Source organism: Pseudophryne corroboree, unplaced genomic scaffold (assembly GCF_028390025.1).
Source record: "Pseudophryne corroboree isolate aPseCor3 unplaced genomic scaffold, aPseCor3.hap2 scaffold_410, whole genome shotgun sequence".
Lineage (NCBI taxonomy): Eukaryota > Metazoa > Chordata > Amphibia > Anura > Myobatrachidae > Pseudophryne > Pseudophryne corroboree.
The window spans coordinates 316,763-331,516 of record NW_026970045.1 but is presented as its reverse complement, the minus strand read 5'-3'; the positions used below and the strand labels follow the sequence as shown (position 1 = coordinate 331,516).

The window sequence follows — 14,754 nt, the reverse complement described above, 5'->3', positions numbered from 1 at the left end:
AGTACAAACCATGCTTATAGCAAGGGGAAGCCTGGTGAGAAATCTGCTTTCTTTCTTTCAAATTGGGTGCTCACTTTGAGCTGAATGAGGACTGCTGGCATGGCACTCAGGCGACAGGAGGAATCTTGGTCATGCTCTGGTTTCTCTTCAGAACGAACAAATCTTTCACCTTTTACTAAAGATTTCCGTGGAGAGGAGCAAAACTGAGTTTTATCTCAATTTTTGTATGCCCCATCTTATTGGGGTTTCTTTTATTGGTTTAAAGATAGAACTAGTGTGCTTTAATGTAAGCTCATTTGCATAGAAATGACAGTACATGTCTGTTTCTTTTCAAACAGAACTTTCTTGACCATACTAATTGCTTGAAAGATCTGGGAGCACATGGAAAACAGTATAAACCATGCTTATAGCAAGGGGAAGCCAGGTGAGAAATCTGCTTTCTTTTAAATTGGGTGCTCACTTTGAGCTGAATGAGGACTGCTGGCATGGCACTCAGGCGACAGGAGGAATCTTGGTCATGCTCTGGTTTCTCTTCAGAACGAACAAATCTTTCGCCTTTTATTAAAGATTTCCGTGGAGAGGAGCAAAACTGAGTTTTATCTCAATTTTTGCATGCCCCATCTTATTGGGGTTTCATTTATCAGTTTAAAGATAGAACGAGTGTGCTTTAATGTAAGCTCATTTGCATAGAAATGACAGTAAATGTCTGTTTCTTTTCAAACAGAACTTTCTTGACCATACTAATTGCTTGAAAGATCTGGGAGCACATGGAAAACACTATAAACCATGCTTATAGCAAGGGGAAGCCAGGTGAGAAATCTGCTTTCTTTTAAAGTGGGTGCTCACTTTGAGCTGAATGAGGACTGCTGGCATGGCACTCAGGCGACAGGAGGAATCTTGGTCATGCTCTGGTTTCTCTTCAGAACGAACAAATCTTTCGCCTTTTATTAAAGATTTCCGTGGAGAGGAGCAAAACTGAGTTTTATCTCAATTTTTGCATGCCCCATAATATTGGTGTTTCTTTTATCAGTTTAAAGACAGAATGAGTGTGCTTTCTTGGTAGCTTTAATGTAAGTTTATTTGCATAACAATGACAGTAAATTCCTGTTTCTTTTCAAACAGAACTTTCTTGACCATACTAATTACTTGAAAGATCTGGGAGCACATGGAATAGAGTACAAACCATGCTTATAGCAAGGGGAAGCCTGGTTAGAAATCTGCTTTCTTTCAAATTGGGTGCTCACTTTAAGCTGAAAGAGGACTGCTGGCTTGGCACTCAGGCGACAGGTGGAATCTTGGTCATGCTCTGGTTTCTCTTTAGAACGAATAAATCTTTCGCCTTTTACTAAAGATTTCTGTGGAGAGGAGCAAAACTGAGTTTTATCTCAATTTTTGAATGCCCCGTCTTATTGAGGTTTCTTTTAATGGTTTAAAGATAGAACGAGTGTGCTTTAATGTAAGCTCATTTGCATAGAAATGACAGTAAATGTCTGTTTATTTTCAAACAGAACTTTCTTGACCATACTAATTGCTTGAAAGAACTGGGAGCACATGGAAAAGAGTACAAACCATGCTTATAGCAAGGGGAAGCCTGGTGAGAAATCTGCTTTCTTTCAAATTGGGTGCTCACTTTAAGCTGAATGAGGACTGCTGGCTTGGCATTCAGGCGACAGGTGGAATCTTGGTTATGCTCTGGTTTCTCTTCAGAACGAATAAATCTTTCGCCTTTTACTAAAGATTTCCGTGGAGAGGAGCAAAACTGAGTTTTATCTCAATTTTTGCATGCCACATCTTATTGGGGTTTCTTTTATCGGTTTAAAGATAGAACGAGTGTGCTTTAATGTAAGCTCATTTGCATAGAATTGACAGTAAATGTTTGTTTCTTTTCAAACAGAACTTTCTTGACCATACTAATTGCTTGAAAGATCAGGGAGCACATGGAAAAGAGTACAAACCATGCTTATAGCAAGGGGAAGCCTGGTGAGAAATCTGCTTTCTTTCTTTCAAATTGGGTGCTCACTTTGAGCTGAATGAGGAATGCTGGCATGGCACTCAGGCGACAGGAGGAATCTTGGTCATGCTCTGGTTTCTCTTCAGAACGAACAAATCTTTCGCCTTTTACTAAAGATTTCCGTGGAGAGGAGCAAAACTGAGTTTAATCTCAATTTTTGCATGCCCCATATTATTGGGGTTTCTTTTATCAGTTTGAAGACAGAATGAGTGTGCTTTCTTGGTAGCTTTGATGTAAGTTTATTTGCATAACAATGACAGTAAATGTCTGTTTCTTTTCAAACAGAACTTTCTTGACCATACTAATTACTTGAAAGATCTGGGAGCACGTGGAATAGAGTACAAACCATGCTTATAGCAAGGGGAAGCCTGGTTAGAAATCTGCTTTCTTTCAAATTGGGTGCTCACTTTGAGCTGAAAGAGGACTGCTGGCTTGGCACTCAGGCGACAGGTGGAATCTTGGTTATGCTCTGGTTTCTCTTCAGAACGAATAAATCTTTCGCCTTTTACTAAAGATTTCCGTGGAGAGGAGCAAAACTGAGTTTTATCTCAATTTTTGCATGCCCCATCTTATTGGGGTTTCTTTTATCGGTTTAAAGATAGAACGAGTGTGCTTTAATGTAAGCTCATTTGCATAGAATTGACAGTAAATGTCTGTTTCTTTTCAAACAGAACTTTCTTGACCATACTAATTGCTTGAAAGATCTGGGAGCACATGGAAAAGAGTACAAACCATGCTTATAGCAAGGGGAAGCCTGGTGAGAAATCTGCTTTCTTTCTTTCAAATTGGGTGCTCACTTTGAGCTGAATGAGGACTGCTGGCATGGCACTCAGGCGACAGGAGGAATCTTGGTCATGCTCTGGTTTCTCTTCAGAACGAACAAATCTTTCACCTTTTACTAAAGATTTCCGTGGAGAGGAGCAAAACTGAGTTTTATCTCAATTTTTGTATGCCCCATCTTATTGGGGTTTCTTTATTGGTTTAAAGATAGAACTAGTGTGCTTTAATGTAAGCTCATTTGCATAGAAATGACAGTACATGTCTGTTTCTTTTCAAACAGAACTTTCTTGACCATACTAATTGCTTAAAAGATCTGGGAGCACATGGAAAACAGTATAAACCATGCTTATAGCAAGGGGAAGCCTTGTGAGAAATCTGCTTTCTTTTAAATTGGGTGCTCACTTTGAGCTGAATGAGTACTGCTGGCATGGCACTCAGGCGACAGGAGGAATCTTGGTCATGCTCTGGTTTCTCTTCAGAACGAACAAATCTTTCGCCTTTTATTAAAGATTTCCGTGGAGAGGAGCAAAACTAAGTTTTATCTCAATTTTTGCATGCCCCATCTTATTGGGGTTTGTTTTATCAGTTTAAAGATAGAACGAGTGTGCTTTAATGTAAGCTCATTTGCATAGAAATGACAGTAAATGTCTGTTTCTTTTCAAACAGAACTTGCTTGACCATACTAATTGCTTGAAAGATCTGGGAGCACATGGAAAACAGTATAAACCATGCTTATAGCAAGGGGAAGCCAGGTGAGAAATCTGCTTTCTTTTAAATTGGGTGCTCACTTTGAGCTGAATCTGGACTGCTGGCATGGCACTCAGGCGACAGGAGGAATCTTGGTCATGCTCTGGTTTCTCTTCAGAACGAACAAATCTTTCACCTTTTATTAAAGATTTCCGTGGAGAGGAGCAAAACTGAGTTTTATCTCAATTTTTGCATGCCCCATCTTATTGGGGTTTCTTTTATCAGTTTAAAGATAGAACGAGTGTGCTTTAATGTAAGCTCATTTGCATAGAAATGACAGTAAATATCTGTTTCTTTTCAAACAGAACTTTCTTGACCATACTAATTGCTTGAAAGATCTGGGAGCACATGGAAAACAGTATAAACCATGCTTATAGCAAGGGGAAGCCAGGTGAGAAATCTGCTTTCTTTTAAATTGGGTGCTCACTTTGAGCTGAATGAGGACTGCTGGCATGGCACTCAGGCGACAGGAGGAATCTTGGTCATGCTCTGGTTTCTCTTCAGAATGAACAAATCTTTCGCCTTTTATTAAAGATTTCCGTGGAGAGGAGCAAAACTGAGTTTTATCTCAATTTTTGCATGCCTCATATTATTGGTGTTTGTTTTATCAGTTTAAAGACAGAATGAGTGTGCTTTCTTGGTAGCTTTAATGTAAGTTTATTTGCATAACAATGACAGTAAATTCCTGTTTCTTTTCAAACAGAACTTTCTTGACCATACTAATTACTTGAAAGATCTGGGAGCACATGGAATAGAGTACAAACCATGCTTATAGCAAGGGGAAGCTTGGTTAGAAATCTGCTTTCTTTCAAATTGGGTGCTCACTTTAAGCTGAATGAGGACTGCTGGCTTGGCACTCAGGCGACAGGTGGAATCTTTGTCATGCTCTGGTTTCTCTTCAGAACTAACAAATCTTTCTCCTTTTACTAAAGATTTCTGTGGAGAGGAGCAAAACTGAGTTTTATCTCAATTTTTGTATGCCCCGTCTTATTGAGGTTTCTTTTATTGGTTTAAAGATAGAACGAGTGTGCTTTAATGTAAGCTCATTTGCATAGAAATGACAGTAAATGTCTGTTTATTTTCAAACAGAACTTTCTTGACCATACTAATTGCTTGAAAGAACTGGGAGCACATGGAAAAGAGTACAAACCATGCTTATAGCAAGGGGAAGCCTGGTGAGAAATCTGCTTTCTTTCAAATTGGGCGCTCACTTTGAGCTGAATGAGGACTGCTGGCATGGCACTCAGGCGACAGGAGGAATCTTGGTCATGCTCTGGTTTTTCTTCAGAATGAACAAATCTTTCGCCTTTTATTAAAGATTTCTGTGGAGAGGAGCAAAACTGAGTTTTATTTCAATTTGTGTATGCCCCGTCTTATTGAGGTTTCTTTTATTGGTTTAAAGATAGAACAAGTGTGCTTTAATGTAAGCTCATTTGCATAGAAATGACAGTAAATGTCTGTTTCTTTTCAAACAGAACTTTCTTGACCATACTAATTGCTTGAATGATCTGGGAGCACGTGGAAAACAGTATAAACCATGCTTATAGCAAGGGGAAGCCAGGTGAGAAATCTGCTTTCTTTCAAATTGGGCGCTCACTTTGAGCTGAATGAGGACTGCTGGCATGGCACTCTGGCGACAGGAGGAATCTTGGTCATGCTCTGGTTTCTCTTCAGAATGAACAAATCTTTCGCCTTTTACTAAAGATTTCCGTGGAGAGGAGCAAAACTGAGTTTTATCTCAATTTTTGCATGCCCCATATTATTGGGGTTTCTATTATTAGTTTAAAGACAGAACGAGTGTGCTTTCTTAGTAGCTTTGATGTAAGTTTATTTGCATAACAATGACAGTAAATGCCTGTTTCTTTTCAAAAGGAACTTTCTTGACCATACTAATTGCTTGAAAGATCTGGGAGCACATGGAAAAGAGTACAAACCATGCTTATAGCAAGGGGAAGCCTGGTGAGAAATCTGATTTCTTTCTTTCAAATTGGGTGCTCACTTTCAGCTGAATGAGGATTGCTGGCTTGGCACTCAGGCGACAGGTGGAATCTTGGTCATGCTCTGGTTTCTCTTCAGAACAAATAAATCTTTTGCCTTTTACTAAAGATTTCCGTGGAGAGGAGCAAAACTGAGTTTTATCTCAATTTTTGCATGCCCCATCTTATTGGGGTTTCTTTTATTGGTTTAAAGATAGAACGAGTGTGCTTTAATGTAAGCTCATTTGCATAGAAATGACAGTAAATGTCTGTTTCTTTTCAAACAGAACTTTCTTGACCATACTAATTGCTTGAAAGATCTGGGAGCACGTGGAAAACAGTATAAACCATGCTTATAGCAAGGGGAAGCCAGGTGAGAAATCTGCTTTCTTTCAAATTGGGCGCTCACTTTGAGCTGAATGAGGACTGCTGGCATGGCACTCTGGCGACAGGAGGAATCTTGGTCATGCTCTGGTTTCTCTTCAGAATGAACAAATCTTTCGCCTTTTACTAAAGATTTCCGTGGAGAGGAGCAAAACTGAGTTTTATCTCAATTTTTGCATGCCCCATATTATTGGGGTTTCTTTTATCAGTTTAAAGACAGAATGAGTGTGCTTTCTTGGTAGCTTTAATGTAAGTTTATTTGCATAACAATGACAGTAAATTCCTGTTTCTTTTCAAACAGAACTTTCTTGACCATACTAATTACTTGAAAGATCTGGGAGCACATGGAATAGAGTACAAACCATGCTTATAGCAAGGGGAAGCCTGGTTAGAAATCTGCTTTCTTTCAAATTGGGTGCTCACTTTAAGCTGAAAGAGGACTGCTGGCTTGGCACTCAGGCGACAGGTGGAATCTTGGTCATGCTCTGGTTTCTCTTCAGAACGAACAAATCTTTCGCTTTTTACTAAAGATTTCTGTGGAGAGGAGCAAAACTTAGTTTTATCTCAATTTTTGAATGCCCCGTCTTATTGAGGTTTCTTTTAATGGTTTAAAGATAGAACGAGTGTGCTTTAATGTAAGCTCATTTGCATAGAAATGACAGTAAATGTCTGTTTATTTTCAAACAGAACTTTCTTGACCATACTAATTGCTTGAAAGAACTGGGAGCACATGGAAAAGAGTACAAACCATGCTTATAGCAAGGGGAAGCCTGGTGAGAAATCTGCTTTCTTTCAAATTGGGTGCTCACTTTAAGCTGAATGAGGACTGCTGGCTTGGCACTCAGGCGACAGGTGGAATCTTGGTTATGCTCTGGTTTCTCTTCAGAACGAATAAATCTTTCGCCTTTTACTAAAGATTTCCGTGGAGAGGAGCAAAACTGAGTTTTATCTCAATTTTTGCATGCCACATCTTATTGGTTTTTTTTATCGGTTTAAAGATAGAACGAGTGTGCTTTAATGTATGCTCATTTGCATAGAATTGACAGTAAATGTTTGTTTCTTTTCAAACAGAACTTTCTTGACCATACTAATTGCTTGAAAGATCTGGGAGCACATGGAAAAGAGTACAAACCATGCTTATAGCAAGGGGAAGCCTGGTGAGAAATCTGCTTTCTTTCTTTCAAATTGGGTGCTCACTTTGAGCTGAATGAGGAATGCTGGCATGGCACTCAGGCGACAGGAGGAATCTTGGTCATGCTCTGGTTTCTCTTCAGAACGAACAAATCTTTCGCCTTTTACTAAAGATTTCCGTGGAGAGGAGCAAAACTGAGTTTTATCTCAATTTTTGCATGCCCCATATTATTGGGGTTTCTTTTATCAGTTTAAAGACAGAATGAGTGTGCTTTCTTGGTAGCTTTGATGTAAGTTTATTTGCATAACAATGACAGTAAATGTCTGTTTCTTTTCAAACAGAACTTTCTTGACCATACTAATTGCTTGAAAGATCTGGGAGCACGTGGAAAACAGTATAAACCATGCTTATAGCAAGGGGAAGCCAGGTGAGAAATCTGCTATCTTTCAAATTGGGTGCTCACTTTGAGCTGAATGAGGACTGCTGGCATGGCACTCAGGCGACAGGAGGAATCTTGGTCATGCTCTGGTTTCTCTTCAGAACGAACAAATCTTTCGCCTTTTATTAAAGATTTCCGTGGAGAGGAGCAAAACTGAGTTTTATCTCAATTTTTGCATGCCCCATATTATTGGGGTTTCTTTTATCAGTTTAAAGACAGAATGAGTGTGCTTTCTTGGTAGCTTTAATGTAAGTTTATTTGCATAACAATGACAGTAAATTCCTGTTTCTTTTCAAACAGAACTTTCTTGACCATACTAATTACTTGAAAGATCTGGGAGCACATGGAATAGAGTACAAACCATGCTTATAGCAAGGGGAAGCCTGGTTAGAAATCTGCTTTCTTTCAAATTGGGTGCTCACTTTAAGCTGAAAGAGGACTGCTGGCTTGGCACTCAGGCGACAGGTGGAATCTTGGTTATGCTCTGGTTTCTCTTCAGAACGAATAAATCTTTCGCCTTTTACTAAAGATTTCAGTGGAGAAGAGCCAAACTGAGTTTTATCTCAATTTTTGCATGCCCCATCTTAATGGGGTTTCTTTTATCGGTTTAAAGATAGAACGAGTGTGCTTTAATGTAAGCTCATTTGCATATAAATGACAGTAAATGTCTGTTTCTTTTCAAACAGAACTTTCTTGACCATACTAGTTGCTTGAAAGATCTGGGAGCACATGGAAAAGAGTATAAACCATGCTTATAGCAAGGGGAATCCTGGTGAGAAATCTGCTTTCTTTCTTTCAAATTGGGTGCTCACTTTAAGCTGAATGAGGACTGCTGGCTTGGCACTCAGGCGACAGGTGGAATCTTGGTCATGCTCTGGTTTCTCTTCAGAACGAACAAATCTTTCGCCTTTTATTAAAAATTTCCGTGGAGAGGAGCAAAACTGAGTTTTATCTCAATTTTTGCATGCCCCATCTTATTGGGTTTTATTTTATCGGTTTAAAGATAGAACGAGTGTGCTTTAATGTAAGCTCATTTGCATAGAAATGACAGTAAATGTCTGTTTCTTTTCAAACAGAACTTTCTTGACCATACTAATTGCTTGAAAGATCTGGGAGCACATGGAAAAGAGTCCAAACCATGCTTATAGCAAGGGGAAGCCTGGTGAGAAATCTGCTTTCTTTCTTTCAAATTGGGTGCTCAATTTGAGCTGAATGAGGACTGCTGGCATGGCACTCAGGTGACAGGTGAAATCTTGGTCATGCTCTGGTTTCTCTTCAGAACTAACAAATCTTTCGCCTTTTACTAAAGATTTCCGTGGAGAGGAGCAAAACTGAGTTTTATCTCAATTTTTGTATGCCCCATCTTATTGGGGTTTTTTTTATTGGTTTAAAGATAGAACTAGTGTGCTTTAATGTAAGCTCATTTGCATAGAAATGACAGTACATGTCTGTTTCTTTTCAAACAGAACTTTCTTGACCATACTAATTGCTTGAAAGATCTGGGAGCACATGGAAAACAGTATAAACCATGCAAATAGCAAGGGGAAGCCAGGTGAGAAATCTGCTTTCTTTAAATTGGGTGCTCACTTTGAGCTGAATGAGGACTGCTGGCATGGCACTCAGGCGACCGGAGGAATCTTGGTCATGCTCTGGTTTCTCTTCAGAACGAACAAATCTTTCGCCTTTTATTAAAGATTTCCGTGGAGAGGAGCAAAACTGAGTTTTATCTCAATTTTTGCATGCCCCATCTTATTGGGGTTTCTTTTATCGGTTTAAAGATAGAACGAGTGTGCTTTAATGTAAGCTCATTTGCATAGAAATGACAGTAAATGTCTGTTTCTTTTCAAACAGAACTTTCTTGACCATACTAATTGCTTGAAAGATCTGGGAGCACATGGAAAAGAGTCCAAACCATGCTTATAGCAAGGGGAAGCCTGGTGAGAAATCTGCTTTCTTTCTTTCAAATTGGGTGCTTAATTTGAGCTGAATGAAGACTGCTGGCATGGCACTCAGGTGACAGGTGAAATCTTGGTCATGCTCTGGTTTCTCTTCAGAACTAACAAATCTTTCGCCTTTTACTAAAGATTTCCGTGGAGAGGAGCAAAACTGAGTTTTATCTCAATTTTTGTATGCCCCATCTTATTGGGTTTTTTTTTATTGGTTTAAAGATAGAACTAGTGTGCTTTAATGTAAGCTCATTTGCATAGAAATGACAGTACATGTCTGTTTCTTTTCAAACAGAACTTTCTTGACCATACTAATTGCTTGAAAGATCTGGGAGCACATGGAAAACAGTATAAACCATGCTAATAGCAAGGGGAAGCCAGGTGAGAAATCTGCTTTCTTTAAATTGGGTGCTCACTTTGAGCTGAATGAGGACTGCTGGCATGGCACTCAGGCGACAGGAGGAATCTTGGTCATGCTCTGGTTTCTCTTCAGAACGAACAAATCTTTCGCCTTTTATTAAAGATTTCCGTGGAGAGGAGCAAAACTGAGTTTTATCTCAATTTTTGCATGCCCCATCTTATTGGGGTTTCTTTTATCAGTTTAAAGATAGAACGAGTGTGCTTTAATGTAAGCTCATTTGCATAGAAATGACAGTAAATGTCTGTTTCTTTTCAAACAGAACTTTCTTGACCATACTAATTGCTTGAAAGATTTGGGAGCACATGGAAAACAGTATAAACCATGCTTATAGCAAGGGGAAGCCAGGTGAGAAATCTGCTTTCTTTTAAATTGGGTGCTCACTTTGAGCTGCATGAGGACTGCTGGCATGGCACTCAGGCGACAGGAGGAATCTTGGTCATGCTCTGGTTTCTCTTCAGAACGAACAAATCTTTCGCCTTTTATTAAAGATTTCCGTGGAGAGGAGCAAAACTGAGTTTTATCTCAATTTTTGCATGCCCCATATTATTGGGGTTTCTTTTATCAGTTTAAAGACAGAATGAGTGTGCTTTCTTGGTAGCTTTAATGTAAGTTTATTTGCATAACAATGACAGTAAATTCCTGTTTCTTTTCAAACAGAACTTTCTTGACCATACTAATTACTTGAAAGATCTGGGAGCACATGGAATAGAGTACAAACCATGCTTATAGCAAGGGGAAGCCTGGTAAGAAATCTGCTTTCTTTCAAATTGGGTGCTCACTTTAAGCTGAAAGAGGACTGCAGGCTTGGCACTCAGGCGACAGGTGGAATCTTGGTTATGCTCTGGTTTCTCTTCAGAACGAATAAATCTTTCGCCTTTTACTAAAGATTTCCGTGGAGAGGAGCAAAACTGAGTTTTATCTCAATTTTTGTATGCCCCATCTTATTGGGGTTTCTTTTATTGGTTTACAGATAGAACTACTGTGCTTTAATGTAAGCTCATTTGCATAGAAATGACAGTACATGTTTGTTTCTTTTCAAACAGAACTTTCTTGACCATACTAATTGCTTGAAAGATCTGGGAGCACATGGAAAAGAGTACAAACCATGCTTATAGCAAGGGGAAGCCTGGTGAGAAATCTGCTTTCTTTCTTTCAAATTGGGTGCTCACTTTGAGCTGAATGAGGACTGCTGGCATGGCACTCAGGCGACAGGAGGAATCTTGGTCATGCTCTGGTTTCTCTTCAGAACGAACAAATCTTTCACCTTTTACTAAAGATTTCCGTGGAGAGGAGCAAAACTGAGTTTTATCTCAATTTTTGTATGCCCCATCTTATTGGGGTTTCTTTTATTGGTTTAAAGATAAAACTAGTGTGCTTTAATGTAAGCTCATTTGCATAGAAATGACAGTACATGTCTGTTTCTTTTCAAACAGAACTTTCTTGACCATACTAATTGCTTGAAAGATCTGGGAGCACATGGAAAACAGTATAAACCATGCTTATAGCAAGGGGAAGCCAGGTGAGAAATCTGCTTTCTTTTAAATTGGGTGCTCACTTTGAGCTGAATGAGGACTGCTGGCATGGCACTCAGGCGACAGGAGGAATCTTGGTCATGCTCTGGTTTCTCTTCAGAACGAACAAATCTTTCGCCTTTTATTAAAGATTTCCGTGGAGAGGAGCAAAACTGAGTTTTATCTCAATTTTTGCATGCCCCATCTTATTGGGGTTTCATTTATCAGTTTAAAGATAGAACGAGTGTGCTTTAATGTAAGCTCATTTGCATAGAAATGACAGTAAATGTCTGTTTCTTTTCAAACAGAACTTTCTTGACCATACTAATTGCTTGAAAGATCTGGGAGCACATGGAAAACACTATAAACCATGCTTATATATAAAGATTTCCGTGGAGAGGAGCAAAACTGAGTTTTATCTCAATTTTTGCATGCCCCATATTATTGGGGTTTCTTTTATCAGTTTAAAGACAGAATGAGTGTGCTTTCTTGGTAGCTTTAATGTAAGTTTATTTGCATAACAATGACAGTAAATTCCTGTTTCTTTTCAAACAGAACTTTCTTGACCATACTAATTACTTGAAAGATCTGGGAGCACATGGAATAGAGTACAAACCATGCTTATAGCAAGGGGAAGCCTGGTTAGAAATCTGCTTTCTTTCAAATTGGGTGCTCACTTTAAGCTGAAAGAGGACTGCTGGCTTGGCACTCAGGCGACAGGTGGAATCTTGGTCATGCTCTGGTTTCTCTTTAGAACGAATAAATCTTTCGCCTTTTACTAAAGATTTCTGTGGAGAGGAGCAAAACTGAGTTTTATCTCAATTTTTGAATGCCCCGTCTTATTGAGGTTTCTTTTAATGGTTTAAAGATAGAACGAGTGTGCTTTAATGTAAGCTCATTTGCATAGAAATGACAGTAAATGTCTGTTTATTTTCAAACAGAACTTTCTTGACCATACTAATTGCTTGAAAGAACTGGGAGCACATGGAAAAGAGTACAAACCATGCTTATAGCAAGGGGAAGCCTGGTGAGAAATCTGCTTTCTTTCAAATTGGGTGCTCACTTTAAGCTGAATGAGGACTGCTGGCTTGGCATTCAGGCGACAGGTGGAATCTTGGTTATGCTCTGGTTTCTCTTCAGAACGAATAAATCTTTCGCCTTTTACTAAAGATTTCCGTGGAGAGGAGCAAAACTGAGTTTTATCTCAATTTTTGCATGCCACATCTTATTGGGGTTTCTTTTATCGGTTTAAAGATAGAACGAGTGTGCTTTAATGTAAGCTCATTTGCATAGAATTGACAGTAAATGTTTGTTTCTTTTCAAACAGAACTTTCTTGACCATACTAATTGCTTGAAAGATCAGGGAGCACATGGAAAAGAGTACAAACCATGCTTATAGCAAGGGGAAGCCTGGTGAGAAATCTGCTTTCTTTCTTTCAAATTGGGTGCTCACTTTGAGCTGAATGAGGAATGCTGGCATGGCACTCAGGCGACAGGAGGAATCTTGGTCATGCTCTGGTTTCTCTTCAGAACGAACAAATCTTTCGCCTTTTACTAAAGATTTCCGTGGAGAGGAGCAAAACTGAGTTTAATCTCAATTTTTGCATGCCCCATATTATTGGGGTTTCTTTTATCAGTTTAAAGACAGAATGAGTGTGCTTTCTTGGTAGCTTTGATGTAAGTTTATTTGCATAACAATGACAGTAAATGTCTGTTTCTTTTCAAACAGAACTTTCTTGACCATACTAATTACTTGAAAGATCTGGGAGCACGTGGAATAGAGTACAAACCATGCTTATAGCAAGGGGAAGCCTGGTTAGAAATCTGCTTTCTTTCAAATTGGGTGCTCACTTTGAGCTGAAAGAGGACTGCTGGCTTGGCACTCAGGCGACAGGTGGAATCTTGGTTATGCTCTGGTTTCTCTTCAGAACGAATAAATCTTTCGCCTTTTACTAAAGATTTCCGTGGAGAGGAGCAAAACTGAGTTTTATCTCAATTTTTGCATGCCCCATCTTATTGGGGTTTCTTTTATCGGTTTAAAGATAGAACGAGTGTGCTTTAATGTAAGCTCATTTGCATAGAATTGACAGTAAATGTCTGTTTCTTTTCAAACAGAACTTTCTTGACCATACTAATTGCTTGAAAGATCTGGGAGCACATGGAAAAGAGTACAAACCATGCTTATAGCAAGGGGAAGCCTGGTGAGAAATCTGCTTTCTTTCAAATTGGGTGCTCACTTTGAGCTGAATGAGGACTGCTGGCATGGCACTCAGGCGACAGGAGGAATCTTGGTCATGCTCTGGTTTCTCTTCAGAACGAACAAATCTTTCACCTTTTACTAAAGATTTCCGTGGAGAGGAGCAAAACTAAGTTTTATCTCAATTTTTGCATGCCCCATCTTATTGGGGTTTGTTTTATCAGTTTAAAGATAGAACGAGTGTGCTTTAATGTAAGCTCATTTGCATAGAAATGACAGTAAATGTCTGTTTCTTTTCAAACAGAACTTGCTTGACCATACTAATTGCTTGAAAGATCTGGGAGCACATGGAAAACAGTATAAACCATGCTTATAGCAAGGGGAAGCCAGGTGAGAAATCTGCTTTCTTTTAAATTGGGTGCTCACTTTGAGCTGAATCTGGACTGCTGGCATGGCACTCAGGCGACAGGAGGAATCTTGGTCATGCTCTGGTTTCTCTTCAGAACGAACAAATCTTTCGCCTTTTATTAAAGATTTCCGTGGAGAGGAGCAAAACTGAGTTTTATCTCAATTTTTGCATGCCCCATCTTATTGGGGTTTCTTTTATCAGTTTAAAGATAGAACGAGTGTGCTTTAATGTAAGCTCATTTGCATAGAAATGACAGTAAATATCTGTTTCTTTTCAAACAGAACTTTCTTGACCATACTAATTGCTTGAAAGATCTGGGAGCACATGGAAAACAGTATAAACCATGCTTATAGCAAGGGGAAGCCAGGTGAGAAATCTGCTTTCTTTTAAATTGGGTGCTCACTTTGAGCTGAATGAGGACTGCTGGCATGGCACTCAGGCGACAGGAGGAATCTTGGTCATGCTCTGGTTTCTCTTCAGAATGAACAAATCTTTCGCCTTTTATTAAAGATTTCCGTGGAGAGGAGCAAAACTGAGTTTTATCTCAATTTTTGCATGCCCCATATTATTGGTGTTTGTTTTATCAGTTTAAAGACAGAATGAGTGTGCTTTCTTGGTAGCTTTAATGTAAGTTTATTTGCATAACAATGACAGTAAATTCCTGTTTCTTTTCAAACAGAACTTTCTTGACCATACTAATTACTTGAAAGATCTGGGAGCACATGGAATAGAGTACAAACCATGCTTATAGCAAGGGGAAGCTTGGTTAGAAATCTGCTTTCTTTCAAATTGGGTGCTCAC

The 14,754-nt window shown here is 39.1% G+C and overlaps 37 non-coding genes across 37 annotated transcripts; all 37 read left to right on the top strand.

Moving 5' to 3' along the window:
- The first annotated feature begins 131 nt into the window (after positions 1-131).
- LOC135024720 (U5 spliceosomal RNA) lies at positions 132-247 on the top strand. The gene has a single exon (XR_010221534.1). It is a non-coding gene; the product is annotated as a U5 spliceosomal RNA (small nuclear RNA).
- Positions 248-517: 270 nt separating this feature from the next.
- LOC135024740 (U5 spliceosomal RNA) lies at positions 518-633 on the top strand. Its single transcript, XR_010221554.1, has one exon. It is a non-coding gene; the product is annotated as a U5 spliceosomal RNA (small nuclear RNA).
- A 270-nt stretch (positions 634-903) lies between these two features.
- LOC135024981 (U5 spliceosomal RNA) lies at positions 904-1,019 on the top strand. Its single transcript, XR_010221789.1, has one exon. It is a non-coding gene; the product is annotated as a U5 spliceosomal RNA (small nuclear RNA).
- A 282-nt stretch (positions 1,020-1,301) lies between these two features.
- LOC135025028 (U5 spliceosomal RNA) lies at positions 1,302-1,417 on the top strand. Its single transcript, XR_010221835.1, has one exon. It is a non-coding gene; the product is annotated as a U5 spliceosomal RNA (small nuclear RNA).
- Positions 1,418-1,687: 270 nt separating this feature from the next.
- LOC135024700 (U5 spliceosomal RNA) lies at positions 1,688-1,803 on the top strand. Its single transcript, XR_010221514.1, has one exon. It is a non-coding gene; the product is annotated as a U5 spliceosomal RNA (small nuclear RNA).
- A 274-nt stretch (positions 1,804-2,077) lies between these two features.
- Positions 2,078-2,193, top strand: LOC135025046 (U5 spliceosomal RNA). Its single transcript, XR_010221853.1, has one exon. It is a non-coding gene; the product is annotated as a U5 spliceosomal RNA (small nuclear RNA).
- A 282-nt stretch (positions 2,194-2,475) lies between these two features.
- Positions 2,476-2,591, top strand: LOC135024761 (U5 spliceosomal RNA). Its single transcript, XR_010221574.1, has one exon. It is a non-coding gene; the product is annotated as a U5 spliceosomal RNA (small nuclear RNA).
- Positions 2,592-2,865: 274 nt separating this feature from the next.
- Positions 2,866-2,981, top strand: LOC135024719 (U5 spliceosomal RNA). The gene has a single exon (XR_010221533.1). It is a non-coding gene; the product is annotated as a U5 spliceosomal RNA (small nuclear RNA).
- Positions 2,982-3,250: 269 nt separating this feature from the next.
- On the top strand, positions 3,251-3,366 carry LOC135024960 (U5 spliceosomal RNA). The gene has a single exon (XR_010221769.1). It is a non-coding gene; the product is annotated as a U5 spliceosomal RNA (small nuclear RNA).
- A 270-nt stretch (positions 3,367-3,636) lies between these two features.
- On the top strand, positions 3,637-3,752 carry LOC135024969 (U5 spliceosomal RNA). Its single transcript, XR_010221777.1, has one exon. It is a non-coding gene; the product is annotated as a U5 spliceosomal RNA (small nuclear RNA).
- Positions 3,753-4,022: 270 nt separating this feature from the next.
- Positions 4,023-4,138, top strand: LOC135024400 (U5 spliceosomal RNA). The gene has a single exon (XR_010221225.1). It is a non-coding gene; the product is annotated as a U5 spliceosomal RNA (small nuclear RNA).
- Positions 4,139-4,420: 282 nt separating this feature from the next.
- Positions 4,421-4,536, top strand: LOC135024525 (U5 spliceosomal RNA). The gene has a single exon (XR_010221343.1). It is a non-coding gene; the product is annotated as a U5 spliceosomal RNA (small nuclear RNA).
- A 270-nt stretch (positions 4,537-4,806) lies between these two features.
- On the top strand, positions 4,807-4,922 carry LOC135024576 (U5 spliceosomal RNA). The gene has a single exon (XR_010221394.1). It is a non-coding gene; the product is annotated as a U5 spliceosomal RNA (small nuclear RNA).
- Positions 4,923-5,192: 270 nt separating this feature from the next.
- Positions 5,193-5,308, top strand: LOC135024620 (U5 spliceosomal RNA). The gene has a single exon (XR_010221433.1). It is a non-coding gene; the product is annotated as a U5 spliceosomal RNA (small nuclear RNA).
- A 286-nt stretch (positions 5,309-5,594) lies between these two features.
- Positions 5,595-5,710, top strand: LOC135024665 (U5 spliceosomal RNA). The gene has a single exon (XR_010221479.1). It is a non-coding gene; the product is annotated as a U5 spliceosomal RNA (small nuclear RNA).
- Positions 5,711-5,980: 270 nt separating this feature from the next.
- LOC135024619 (U5 spliceosomal RNA) lies at positions 5,981-6,096 on the top strand. Its single transcript, XR_010221432.1, has one exon. It is a non-coding gene; the product is annotated as a U5 spliceosomal RNA (small nuclear RNA).
- Positions 6,097-6,378: 282 nt separating this feature from the next.
- Positions 6,379-6,494, top strand: LOC135024540 (U5 spliceosomal RNA). Its single transcript, XR_010221358.1, has one exon. It is a non-coding gene; the product is annotated as a U5 spliceosomal RNA (small nuclear RNA).
- Positions 6,495-6,764: 270 nt separating this feature from the next.
- Positions 6,765-6,878, top strand: LOC135024869 (U5 spliceosomal RNA). Its single transcript, XR_010221680.1, has one exon. It is a non-coding gene; the product is annotated as a U5 spliceosomal RNA (small nuclear RNA).
- Positions 6,879-7,152: 274 nt separating this feature from the next.
- On the top strand, positions 7,153-7,268 carry LOC135024670 (U5 spliceosomal RNA). Its single transcript, XR_010221484.1, has one exon. It is a non-coding gene; the product is annotated as a U5 spliceosomal RNA (small nuclear RNA).
- A 282-nt stretch (positions 7,269-7,550) lies between these two features.
- On the top strand, positions 7,551-7,666 carry LOC135024755 (U5 spliceosomal RNA). The gene has a single exon (XR_010221569.1). It is a non-coding gene; the product is annotated as a U5 spliceosomal RNA (small nuclear RNA).
- Positions 7,667-7,948: 282 nt separating this feature from the next.
- Positions 7,949-8,064, top strand: LOC135025013 (U5 spliceosomal RNA). The gene has a single exon (XR_010221820.1). It is a non-coding gene; the product is annotated as a U5 spliceosomal RNA (small nuclear RNA).
- Positions 8,065-8,338: 274 nt separating this feature from the next.
- Positions 8,339-8,454, top strand: LOC135024384 (U5 spliceosomal RNA). The gene has a single exon (XR_010221209.1). It is a non-coding gene; the product is annotated as a U5 spliceosomal RNA (small nuclear RNA).
- A 274-nt stretch (positions 8,455-8,728) lies between these two features.
- Positions 8,729-8,844, top strand: LOC135024633 (U5 spliceosomal RNA). The gene has a single exon (XR_010221447.1). It is a non-coding gene; the product is annotated as a U5 spliceosomal RNA (small nuclear RNA).
- Positions 8,845-9,113: 269 nt separating this feature from the next.
- Positions 9,114-9,229, top strand: LOC135024739 (U5 spliceosomal RNA). Its single transcript, XR_010221553.1, has one exon. It is a non-coding gene; the product is annotated as a U5 spliceosomal RNA (small nuclear RNA).
- Positions 9,230-9,503: 274 nt separating this feature from the next.
- On the top strand, positions 9,504-9,619 carry LOC135024787 (U5 spliceosomal RNA). Its single transcript, XR_010221600.1, has one exon. It is a non-coding gene; the product is annotated as a U5 spliceosomal RNA (small nuclear RNA).
- A 269-nt stretch (positions 9,620-9,888) lies between these two features.
- Positions 9,889-10,004, top strand: LOC135024737 (U5 spliceosomal RNA). Its single transcript, XR_010221551.1, has one exon. It is a non-coding gene; the product is annotated as a U5 spliceosomal RNA (small nuclear RNA).
- A 270-nt stretch (positions 10,005-10,274) lies between these two features.
- Positions 10,275-10,390, top strand: LOC135024754 (U5 spliceosomal RNA). Its single transcript, XR_010221568.1, has one exon. It is a non-coding gene; the product is annotated as a U5 spliceosomal RNA (small nuclear RNA).
- Positions 10,391-10,672: 282 nt separating this feature from the next.
- On the top strand, positions 10,673-10,788 carry LOC135024914 (U5 spliceosomal RNA). Its single transcript, XR_010221725.1, has one exon. It is a non-coding gene; the product is annotated as a U5 spliceosomal RNA (small nuclear RNA).
- A 274-nt stretch (positions 10,789-11,062) lies between these two features.
- Positions 11,063-11,178, top strand: LOC135024718 (U5 spliceosomal RNA). The gene has a single exon (XR_010221532.1). It is a non-coding gene; the product is annotated as a U5 spliceosomal RNA (small nuclear RNA).
- Positions 11,179-11,448: 270 nt separating this feature from the next.
- Positions 11,449-11,564, top strand: LOC135024736 (U5 spliceosomal RNA). The gene has a single exon (XR_010221550.1). It is a non-coding gene; the product is annotated as a U5 spliceosomal RNA (small nuclear RNA).
- Positions 11,565-12,081: 517 nt separating this feature from the next.
- On the top strand, positions 12,082-12,197 carry LOC135025027 (U5 spliceosomal RNA). Its single transcript, XR_010221834.1, has one exon. It is a non-coding gene; the product is annotated as a U5 spliceosomal RNA (small nuclear RNA).
- A 270-nt stretch (positions 12,198-12,467) lies between these two features.
- Positions 12,468-12,583, top strand: LOC135024699 (U5 spliceosomal RNA). The gene has a single exon (XR_010221513.1). It is a non-coding gene; the product is annotated as a U5 spliceosomal RNA (small nuclear RNA).
- Positions 12,584-12,857: 274 nt separating this feature from the next.
- On the top strand, positions 12,858-12,973 carry LOC135025035 (U5 spliceosomal RNA). The gene has a single exon (XR_010221842.1). It is a non-coding gene; the product is annotated as a U5 spliceosomal RNA (small nuclear RNA).
- A 282-nt stretch (positions 12,974-13,255) lies between these two features.
- LOC135024749 (U5 spliceosomal RNA) lies at positions 13,256-13,371 on the top strand. Its single transcript, XR_010221563.1, has one exon. It is a non-coding gene; the product is annotated as a U5 spliceosomal RNA (small nuclear RNA).
- A 270-nt stretch (positions 13,372-13,641) lies between these two features.
- Positions 13,642-13,757, top strand: LOC135024944 (U5 spliceosomal RNA). The gene has a single exon (XR_010221754.1). It is a non-coding gene; the product is annotated as a U5 spliceosomal RNA (small nuclear RNA).
- Positions 13,758-14,027: 270 nt separating this feature from the next.
- On the top strand, positions 14,028-14,143 carry LOC135024735 (U5 spliceosomal RNA). Its single transcript, XR_010221549.1, has one exon. It is a non-coding gene; the product is annotated as a U5 spliceosomal RNA (small nuclear RNA).
- A 270-nt stretch (positions 14,144-14,413) lies between these two features.
- Positions 14,414-14,529, top strand: LOC135025062 (U5 spliceosomal RNA). Its single transcript, XR_010221868.1, has one exon. It is a non-coding gene; the product is annotated as a U5 spliceosomal RNA (small nuclear RNA).
- Positions 14,530-14,754: the final 225 nt, after the last annotated feature.